Source organism: Ailuropoda melanoleuca, chromosome 13 (assembly GCF_002007445.2).
Source record: "Ailuropoda melanoleuca isolate Jingjing chromosome 13, ASM200744v2, whole genome shotgun sequence".
NCBI classification, from domain to species: domain Eukaryota; kingdom Metazoa; phylum Chordata; class Mammalia; order Carnivora; family Ursidae; genus Ailuropoda; species Ailuropoda melanoleuca.
In genome coordinates, this window is record NC_048230.1 from 74,994,548 (window position 1) to 75,005,992 (window position 11,445).

The 11,445-nt window shown below is 43.7% G+C and overlaps 1 long non-coding RNA gene across 1 annotated transcript in view; it reads left to right on the top strand.

Moving 5' to 3' along the window:
- Nucleotides 1–1,148: 1,148 nt before the first annotated feature.
- The window catches only part of LOC117795688, a 25,860-nt gene continuing 15,563 nt past the window's right edge, over nt 1,149–11,445 (top strand). The window contains exon 1 of the long non-coding RNA XR_004619800.1: nt 1,149–1,493. This is a non-coding gene — a long non-coding RNA (uncharacterized LOC117795688). The remainder of the gene's footprint in view (nt 1,494–11,445) is intronic.

Here is an 11,445-nt window from a genome sequence, read left to right on the forward strand (position 1 = left end):
CCCCCCCCCCCCGCAAGGTGTCTGTCTTGCCCTCTGTGTCAGTTTTCTGGCCAGGGCCTCACAGCTGAGAGGGCTCTCGCCTGCTACCCGGCGCGGGAGCGTGCTGGGAGCATGGCAGCTGTTGCGGACGGGACAGTGCGATGACCTACCCGAGCTCCGGTGGCTCTTTTCTTCGGGGCTCCAGGGGTCTAACATTCTGAGTTGGGAGCAAAAACAGCAAAACCTGGGCCATTTTGGCCCCAAACATATCTAGAGGCCTCAGGGTGAGGGAGAAGGGGAATCTAGGCAAATAAAAATATAAAAAGACCAGACAGAAACATAGGAAAACGTTTGCAGCCCCTTGTTCCCTGGAATCTGTGCTCCTGGGGGCTGCCTATTCATGGCTTTGCTTTTATTTGCATTTTTGAGACTTTCAAAAACCAAGACGAATTATGTGTATGACAATTAAAAATGAAACCACAGAATAATGACAAACACCCCCACCTCTCCTCCTTAAGTGCCAGCTTCCTTTCCTACCCCCACTATCAGAGGAAAGCTTTTATTTCCTCAACCTGGTCTTTCGAAAACCTCTCCGCACACAGAGAGAAATGGAAAGAACAGTACAGCAAACACCCATCCAAGGTACAATATACCCAACCACCTAGGTTCCAAAATGGTAATATTTTTTTCTCTTTGCTTTATTTAGACATAGATACTATTCCTTAAAACATTTGAAAGTAAATAGTGACGTGTTTCACTTCTAAACACATCTAAATACATCGTCCACGTATCAAGATTCCAAAGACTCCAGGCGCCAGTTTCTTGTGGGATGTCCTGCAATCTGGTTCAGCCGCTGTCAGCCCTCCCTCCCCAGGCCATTTGCCTCCACAGGATGTTTCTCTGGACTGCTTCCCCTGTCCAGATCGGCTGTAGATTCTGGGTCTATTACAAGCTCCACCTCCTCCATGAAGCCTTCCCTGCAATTATCAAGTATACCCTGTTTTGTTATTCAACTCTTCATTCAACATTTCACGAGTAGAACAACTCAGCCCGAGACCCAGTCGTGCTCTCCGGACGCCTGCGGTCCGAGTGTGGGGCAGGAAACGGGCAATTAGGTGGAGGGCTGTGGGTGCTGTGGGAGGCGCTAGGACTTGGTGCTGGTGGAGGAGGTCTGGGAGGGGAGCCTCCCTGAGGCTGGGAGTGGTCAGAGAGGGTATTTCAGAGGGGCTGAGGGCATCTGAGCTGAGCCCTGAAGGATCCATGGGAGGATGGGGAGCCAGGGACGGGTCAGGATTGGTGGAAGGCGTCTTGGTTAGAGGTTCCTGTTAGAAAAATTTCTCTGCCTACCTCGTCAAAAATACTGTTGGAGTGAACGAGCTGCAGAAGAGAGAATGGATTGGAGAAGGACAGAACTGGAGGCACAAGGTCTATCTGGGAGTGTTACAGCCACCCAGGGGATAATCACAGTGTCGACCTGAGCAGATGGATACGAGGGTGTTGGAGAGGTCCACGCGGTAAGGTTTGGTTTTGACTAGACATGGGAGCGTGAGGAGGGAGATAAGTCAAAGTGGATAAAGCATCCACACTTGGGTTTGAGCAGCTGGACTGATATGATGCCTTTGATGAGTCAGGTAATTTAAAAAAAGAAATCGGATTTTATGGGTGGGTGGGTGGGGAAATGAGCTTCCTTTCGCGTGTGTTTTGTTTGAAGTTCCTGTGGTTCATCCGAGCGGAGACATCTGATAGTTGGGAGTTGATATGAAAGGTCAGGGGCTCATCTAGACTGCGGGTACAGTTCTGCGGGGCTTCCACAAGTGCACGGCTAACAAACTGTGCCCAGGAAGAGGGTGCGTCCACAGGGAGGCGGGCTGAGCCCTGTACTCAGGGGAAATGCCCTGTTTAAGAGTTAGAAGGAGGGGACTGAAAAGGAGTGGCCAGAAAGGTAAAGAGGAAAGGCAGGCCCTGGTGCCAAAGAAGCCAAGAGCGCTGCCAAGGAAGGAGGAAGTGGCTAGTGAGTAAGATGATCCCAAGAGGGTAAGTCAGACGAGGATGTACAAAGGTCCTGTGAGGGTGTTATCATCGAAGAGCAGTTTCCAAGGAGCAATAAGAGCAGAAGTAAGAGCTCCAGGGGCTGGAGTGGAAAGGACAACTAAGGCAGGGAGATGCCCATAGGGTTTGCTCCTTGAGTGATAGGGAGGAGTTGAAAGTGGAGGCTGGATGGATGGAGGAAGGGAGAGCCCTTTGAAAAGTGTCTCCCATTCTCCACTGTCCCTCAGTAATCAGCTGGGGAGGAGGGAAGCTCTGATGGGACATGGGGGTGGAGGAGGAATGTGGCAACTGCCAAATAAACACACCATCCAGGGAAGCCGGCCAAGGCTGGGCCCAGAATATCTGGAACGGAACCCATCTTCCTTCTGAAGCAGGAAGTGGTGCTGGGAGCTGAGTTGACCATGGAATTTCCGAGCTGTGAGGATATTCCCGGTGAATGCTTTTTATTTATTTATTTTTTCATTCATGAAAAAGAGTTGGAATTAAGTGACACCACCACTCCCCCACATTCCCTCCCACAGAGGAAGTGCTTAATTTAGCCTAATGTTCCCAGTTGAAAAATATCCTTGAGGTCTGGAGACTTTTGCTGGGTTGTTTGTCACCCTTGAATATGGCAGGATGTTAATGCATATGGCAGGATTGGGCTCTTTGTGTCTTGATTTCAGCGGAGAGAATAGGTGGCACCATCCCAACCTCGGTACCAAGGGGACGTCCTGTTAGACCACCTCCACAGGATGTGGGAAGAGGTGTCGAACACCAGCTTTGGGAACCTTAGATGACCCTCCCAAGTTGGCCCATCAGAGAGGTTGGTGAGGCAGAGAGAGAGTAGAAAATTAGAATTTCTTTGCAGGAACTCGTGCTAGGGGTCTATCTCCCTTGGGATGAAGTGGAAGGGTGCTTCCCCCTTATCTAGGGTCAAATGAGAGGGTCCTCGATGATACCACTCCGAAAACTTAATATATGCCCCTGGAGCTTGTAGGGCACAGTAGACTGACCTTGGAACCACCCAGGAAATTTGATTTGTGAAAGGACTGTGCCTAGAGCTGACTACCTGGGATCTAAATGGAAATGTGTTTGGGAAGTAACTGTAGCCCCAGAGGTGGTGGGTCAAAGGGGCTAGTCTTCTTGGACCAGATATGGACACACATAAGAAGCAAAGAGGATTGTTTAGCTCCCTCCCCAAAGAGTCACCTGGCATGAGGGGGTGACCCCAGCATGAGGACCCCGGAGGCAGACCATCCCCGATACCTATAAAAGGTGTTTATAAGAGGTGTATCTATGAGAGGTGGCTTTTAAAAGAGATAGGCCAGGACCCCAAGGCTTTCTCAAGCATTTATGGGAAGAGTTCTTGGCTGTACAATGGGCATCTGTCCAACAGCAAAGATCAGAAAGCAGCTGTTGCTTTCACATCTGTGATATTGTAATTTATCTTAAGAAATATATAATTTAGGGGCGCCTGGGTGGCACAGCGGTTAAGCGTCTGCCTTTGGCTCAGGGTGTGATCCCGACGTTATGGGATCGAGCCCCACATCAGGCTCCTCCGCTATGAGCCTGCTTCTTCCTCTCCCACTCCCCCTGCTTGTGTTCCCTCTCTCGCTGGCTGTCTCTATCTCTGTCAAATAAATAAATAAAATCTTAAAAAAAAAAGAAATATATAATTTAGTCTTTGTCCCTGGCTTCTGGCACAGAGCTCCTGAAATCCTTGGGATTTCTTAAGTGATAAGAGCAATGAAGGTATCTTGATATTCATAACAAGCCCTTTTCAATCTCACCTGAGTTTATGTTAAGGATGTGACATTTGGAAAGGCCCAAGGATGGGAGCTCGTGGCCAGGGAACCAACAACCATGAGATTAGAGGGTTGGAACTTTCAGTTCCCACCCCCCTCTCATACTTCCAGGGAGGGGAGAGGGCCTGGAGATTATTGATTTATTCAATCAGGCCAATGATTTATTCAATCAGGTCTATGTAACAAAGCCTCCATAAACCCCCAAAAGGACAGGGTTGGGAGATCTTCTGGGTTGGTGAACACATGGAAGTGCTGGGAGAATTCATGCTCAAAGAATTCTTGGAAGCTCCATGCTCTTTCCTCCATTCCTTGTCCTATGCATCCATCCCTTCCATCTGGTGTCTCCTGAGTTGTATCCTTTTATAATAAACCGGTAATCTACTAAGTAAAATATTTCTCTGAGTTCTGTGAGCTGGTCTAAGACTAATCAAACCCAAGGAGGGGGTCATGGAACCTCCAATCTATAGCTGTGGGTCAGAAGCACAGAGGGGGCACCTGGGTGGCTCAGTCAGTTAAGTGTCCTACTCTTGATTTCGGCTCAGGTCATGATCTCGGCGTCGTGAGATGGAGCTCCGTGTTGGGCTCTGTGCTGAGCATAGAGCCTGCTTAAGATTCTCTCTCTCCCTCCTCTCTGCCCCTACCTGAGCTGTGCTCCCTCTCTCCAAAAAGAAGAAGAAGAAGAAAAGAAGAAGAAACACAGAGGACAACCTGACAGAGAGAGCAAGAGAACACAAGCAGGGGGAGCAGCAGAGGGAGAGGGAGAAGCAGGCTCCCCGTTGAGCAGGGAGCCCAACATGAGGCTCGATCTCAGGACCCTGGGATCATGACCCGAGTTAAAGGCAGATGCTTAACTGACTGAGCCACCCAGGCACCCTGCACAGAGGACAACCTGGATTCTTGGTTGGCATTAGTATCCGAAGTGGCTGGTGGGATGAGGGTGTCAGTCTTGTGGGACTGAGCCCTTAACATGTGGGATCTGATGTTATTTCCAGGTAGGTAGTGTCAGAATTGAGTTGAATTGTGGGACACCTGGTCAACGTCCTCTAAGAATTGGAGAATTAATTGATGTGTTGGAAAAAAACACACACATTGGAACACTTAAGTCTATTATTTCATTTGCCCTTAAGGGAGTTACCATTAAGCTGAATAAGGGAGGATGTCATAGTGTAGAGACCAATGAATAGATGTTAAGCATTTTCAAATGTTAAAAAAAAAAATGGGGGCACCTGGGTGGCTCAGTAGGCTAAGTGTCCTGGGATTGAGACCCGTGTTGGGCTCCTGGCTCAGTGGGGAGCCTTCTTCCTCTCCTTCTGCTGCATGCCCTGCTTGTGCTCTCTCTCTCTCTCAAATAAATAAATAAAATCTTTAAAAAAAAAAGATGTTCTTTGGGTAAGGTTCCTTAAACATCAAAATGAGTGTGGATAAATACACCTGAAGCCTTCTAGGGGTTTGAAGAGGCTGGACTACTAAAGAAACTCCAAGCCTGGTCTAAAACCCTTAAAGCAACCCGAGACCTGAACCAGGAGAAGCCAGCTGAGAAAGCTCTGTAGAACCCTGGTTTTCATGCGCATGCTTGAAAGTCCACTTTTAACTGAGAAGAATTAATCTCCAAATGGGCGATGTTGGGGCCAAAGAGGCAATGGACCAGAACTAAATGGGCCAACTGGGGATCTCACTTCATTGTCAGGGCAGTGAGTTCCATGACTCTTCCCCTGGGCTCCCCCCTCTGTGGGGCTTGATCGTAGCTTGAATCATCCGCCACTGCTGGGCGGGTCCGCACTCTCCTGTTTTCAAAGGAGAGCTTTTGTTGCTGTTACCCTCTTTCTACTCCAGCATCGTACATATCCCCATGTGTGGTAGAAAACAGATAACTTTTATTTTATTGGTCATTGAACACAGAGAAGTTTATCCATACCTGATGGAGAGGGCAGCACATCTTGCATAGATCCTGACTTTTGAGCTGGAGTATTCATCGGATAGGATTTGGGGGTCCCCTCCCTTGGGGAGGGGCAAGAGATTTTCTACGTGTGGGTACAAGGGTTTGCATGGCGAAAGTGGTGGACTCTTAGAAAAAATGCTAAATGTACCCCATCTTCTATTTTCCTTCTATTTTCCTTTTATTCTATGGCAGTGGAAGTTTCTGATAGGCACTTGGTTACTGGCCAGGACCCCATTTCCCAGATTCCTCTGCAGCTGGTTGTAACTCTGTATCCAGGCCTATGAAATATGAATGGAAGTGATGTACACAATTCCCTGGTTTTACCCTTAAAAGGATATTTACTTTTGTTCATTTAGCTTAGTCTCCATTTCTGAAAAAATTTTTTATTTTACTCAAAATTCTCTAAGTGCTATACTTCTAATTTTTTTCTCTTCTGGTTTATGTTGCTATTTTGTATCTAATAGGATCTTATTATCTTTTAGCTCATTTTGGTATAGAAGATTACATTTTAAAATCTGTTTTGTGGGCACATCTTTCTGACTCATGTTCATTGTCTGTAGGATTTTTTGCTCTTTATCTCCTTCTTTCTTATAATGACATTATATGGGATTTGGCCTTGATAATTTTCTATTGCTTATTTCTAGGTCAAGTTAGTTTTCCTGAACTTTTAGAAGAAGGTTATCCAGGACTTCCAGTACAAATAGAAGCAAATGACAGTGGGTTTCCTTGTCTTATTATAGAATTTTAAGAGTAAAAATGTAATATTTCTCTTTTATTTTTTTCTTTTTTAAAATTTAAATTCAATTAACCAACATATAGCATATCATTAGTTTTTGATTTGGTGTTCAATGATTCATTAGTTGCATATAAGTATGTTTTTTTAAAAGGGTGTTGGTGGACATCATTTACCAGGTTTAGGAAGTTCCATTCTGTTTCTAGATCCTTATGAATTTTAATTTTTAATGGACATATTTTTTAAAAAATATTTTTCCATTTGAGGTAATCTTGTGTATTTTTGAAATTTAATAGTGAGGTGAGTAATATATTTTAATGTTGAACTATTTCTGAATTCTGGAGGTAAATTTAATGAGGGTATAATGTGTTGTTGCTTTAAATACGTTATTGTACGTAGTTCGTAGATTTTTGTTTTGAATTTTTGTATCTATGCTTATAAGTGATATTGGTCTGTGATATTTCTTTCTCATTTTGTTCTTGTGTGGTTTGGGTATCAAACCCTAAAGCGTTTTTCTAACCTTATAAAATGATTTGGGACATGTTTTTTGTTCTTTGGTTTTTTTTTTTTGGAACAGTTTGCATGAGATTGGAATGATCTATTCCTTGAATGCTTTGAAGAAACTGCCCATAAAACCATCAGAACCCCTTTTTAAAGGGGTAGATTTTCAAATATTTGATTAAATTTTTCAAATGGTTATGGAATTTTTTATCTTTTCAATTTCTCCTTCAGTTAGTTTTGGATAGATATATTTTCTAGGAAGTTACTCATTTCATCTAAGTTTTTAAGTTTAGTAGCAACAAACTTCATAGTTGGGGCGCCTGGGTGGCACAGCGGTTAAGCGTCTGCCTCTCGCTCAGGGCGTGATCCCGGCGTTGTGGGATCGAGCCCCACATCAGGCTCCTCCCCTATGAGCCTGCTTCTTCCTCTTCCTACTTGTGTTCCCCATACTTGTGTTCCCTCTCTCGCTGGCTGTCTCTATCTCTGTCGAATAAATAAAAATAAAAAAATAAAAAATAAAAAAAAAAAACAAACTTCATAGTTTATAGTTTAAATTTCTGTATTTTCTGTTATGATGCATCTTTTTTCATTTTTAATATTGTTGAGTTGTACCTTCTTATATATCATACGTATTCTTCTTATACAAAATATATTCTTATATATGATATATTGTATCTTATATACATTATGTATGTACTTAATTCCCAAATTTTATTATTTCATTCCTTCTGTTTTTTCCACATTTATTCTATTACTTTCCTCCTCATTTTTTAAAAAAGATTTTATTTGTTTATTTGACAGAGATAGAGACAGCCAGAGAGAGGGAACACAAGTGGGGGTGGGGGGTGGGAGAGGAAGAAGCAGGCTCATAGTGGAGGAGCCTGATGTGGGGCTCAATCCCATAACGCCAGGATCACACCCTGAGCCGAAGGCAGACGCTTAACCACTGTGCCACCCAGGCGCCCCATCCTCCTCATGTTTAATGTTGACTCAGAAGCTCAATAATTTTCAGCCTTTCTTCTTTTCTAATATTATCATTTATAGTTACATGCCAATCATTTGTCATGTTTCCTAGAAGTAGAGCCTAAGATGGGGATTCTTGTGTCTATGATTTATTGAGAGAGGAGAGGGCTCTCAGAATAAGGGAGCTGAGGGAAGCTGGATCAGGTAGAGGAAGGAGCTAAGCAAGGATGTGGTCTCAGCTGGATCCCATCTAGGCCTGATCCATGGGGAGCTCTGAAGCATGAATGGACACAGAATTGGTCCCACTTTGAGGCAAGTGGGCTGAACTTTTGTACTCCTGCCCAGTCAATAATTGGCTACAGACTGCTGTTGGGAGTGGGAGGCAGGGCACATCTTCCAGGTGAGATGGCTCCCATCAACTGAGGGCAATTCTCTGTAGAAGGGGCAGCCATGGGCTGCTGGCGGGCACATCCACCCTTAAGAGTGAAAAAGCATTATGTCTAAAAAATGTACATACCTAAAAAAATACTTTATGGCTAAAAAATGTTAACCATCATCTGAGCTTTCAGCGAGTCATAATCTTTGCTGGTGGAGGGTCTTGCCTCGATGTTAATGGTGGTTGCAGAAGTTTGGGGTGGGTGGGGCGATTTCTTTTTTTTATCGAAGTATAGTTGACATACAATGTTGTGTTTGCTTCGGGTGTACAACATAGTGATTCGACATTTTATACATGACTCTCTGCTCACCATGATAAGTGTAGACAATTTCTTAAAATAAGACAACATAGAAGTTTGCTACATTGATTGAGTCTTCCTTTCATGAACATCACTTGATGCTATTAGATACATTTTGCACACAGTGGAACTTCTTTCAAAATTGGAGTCAGTCCTCTCAAACCCAGCTGCTGCTTTATCAACGAAGTTTATGGAATATTCTAAAAATCCTTTGTGGTCATTTCAACAATCTTCACAGCATCTTCAGTAGGAGTAGATTCCATCTCAAGAAACCACTTTCTTCGCTCCTCCAAAAGAAGCAACTCTTTATCTGTTGAAGTTTTATCATGAGGTTGCCGCACTTCAGTCCCATCCTCAGGCTCCACTTCTAATTCTAGTTCTCTAGCTAGTTCCATTGCCTCTGCAGTCACTTCCTCCACTGAAGTCTGGAACCCCTCAAAGTCATCCATAAGGGTTGGGATCAATTTCTTCCTAACTTCCGTTAATGTTGATATTTTGACCTCTTCCTATGAATCATGAAAGTTCCTAATGGTATCTAGAATGGTAAACCCTTTCCAGAATGTTTTTGATTTACTTTGTTGAGATCCATCAGAGGAATCACTATCTATGGTGGTTATAGTCTTACCAAATGTATTTCTTTTCTTTTCTTTCTTTCTTTTTTTAAAATTTTGTTTAGAGAGAGAGCAAGTGAGGGGGTACAGAGGAGAGGGAGAGAATCTTAAGAAGACTCCACGCTGAGCACAGAGACCACTATGGGGCTTGATCTCACGACACTGAGATCATGACCTGAGCCAAAATCAAGAGTCAGATGCTTAACTGACTGAGCCACCAAAGCACCCTAAAATGTATTTCTTAAATAATAAGATTTAAAAGTAAAACTCCGTGATCTATGGTCTACAGAAGGATGCTGTGTTAGCAGGCATGAAGATAACATTAATCTTGTGTACTCTATCAGAGTTCTTGGGTGACCACTTGCATTGTCAACGAGCAGTAATATTTTGAAAGGAATCTTTTTTCTGAGCAGTTTTCAACAGTGGGCTGAAAACATTCAGTAAACCATGTCATGAACAGTTTTGCTGTCATCTAGGCTTTGATGTTCCATTTATAGAGCGCAGGCAGAGCAGATTTACCGTAATTCTTAAGGGCCCTAGGATTTTCAGAACTGACTAATTCTCAGGCTGACTAATGGCTTCAACTTCAAGTCACCAGCTGCATTAGCCCCTAACAAGAGAGTCAGCCTGTCCTTTGAAACTCTGAAGCCAGGCATTGGCTTCTCTCCTTTAGCTATGAAGGTCCTAGATGGCATCATCTTCCAATATAAGGCCAGTTCATCTACACTGAAAGCCCGGTGTTTAGCGTAGGCACCTCCATGCTGAGCTAGGGCTTCTAGATAACTTGCCGCAGCTTCTGTCTCTGCACTTGCCACGTCACCTTGCACTTTAATGTTGTGGGGATGCTTCTTTCCTTAAACCTCATGAACCAAACTCTGCTGGCTTCATTCTTCTGCAGGTTCCTTACCTCTCTCAGCCTTCACAGAATTGGAGAGAGTTAGGGCCTTGCTCTGGATTAGGCTTTAGCTTCAGGGAAGGTTGTGGCTGTTTTGATCTTCTATACAGACCACTCGAACATTCTACATATCAGCACCACGGCCGTTTCACTTTCTTATCGTTTGTGTGTCCACTGGACTAGCACTTTTAATTTCCTTCAGGAACTTTTCTTTTGTACTCACCACTTGGCTAACTCTTTGGCGCAAGTGACCGAGCTTTCAGCCTGTCCTGGCTCTTGACGTGCCTTCCTCACTAAGCTTAATCATTTCTGGTTTTTGATTTAAAGTGAGAGATGTGCTATTCTTCCTTTCACTTGAACACTTGGAGGCCATTTTAGAATTAGTAATTGGCCTAATTTCAATATTGTTGTGTTTCAGGGAGTAGGGAGGCCTGAGGAGAGGAAGAGAGAGAGGGGACTGGCTGGTGGGTGGAGCAGTCAGAACACACAACATTTATTAAGCTTGTCGTCTTCTATGGGCTTGGTTTGTGGCGTTCCTAAACAGTTACAATAGTCAGCATCAAAGATAACTGCTTGTATCATGTCATGTATGTTAATTATACATATGATAATAAAAAAGTCTGATATATTGTGGGAATTACCAAAATGTGACATAGAGACATGAAGTGAGCAAATGCTGTTGGAAAAATGGCACTGATACACTTGCCCAATGCAGGGTTGTCACAAACCTTCAATTTGCAAAAGACACAATATCTGTGAAGTGCAATCAAGCAAGTAGGCCTATACACGATGTTGAAGGAATTTCTGTAATGCTATTTTTTCTCACAAAACAACAACCAGAGATTTTATGAAATAACATAAAGAGACCCATAAGTAGATAAAGCCGTGTTGTGGCCAAGAAGCTTGCCTGTCACTCACCATGGCATGCACCTCAAAGCAGGAGAAATTCCCAAAGCCCTCAAATCGCATTTCAAAAACAACGGGAGGCTGGTGTGACTGCTGTATCATGTGGGAACTATTGCCGAAGCTCTGAAAATCAGTTTCCCAGAAGCTTTTTGCTGACTTTGAACAGAAGCAGTTTAACTTCTAGTGATGTGATTCAATCAGGGAAAAATGAAACTAGGATTTTAGGCAAGGAGGGAATGATGACAATATTACACATTCTTTAAAAACCTCAAAATTATACTGTCAATTCTAAAAGCACTAAGGAACCTAATATCATAAGCACAGGTTTCCCAAAATAAGCAAATCACT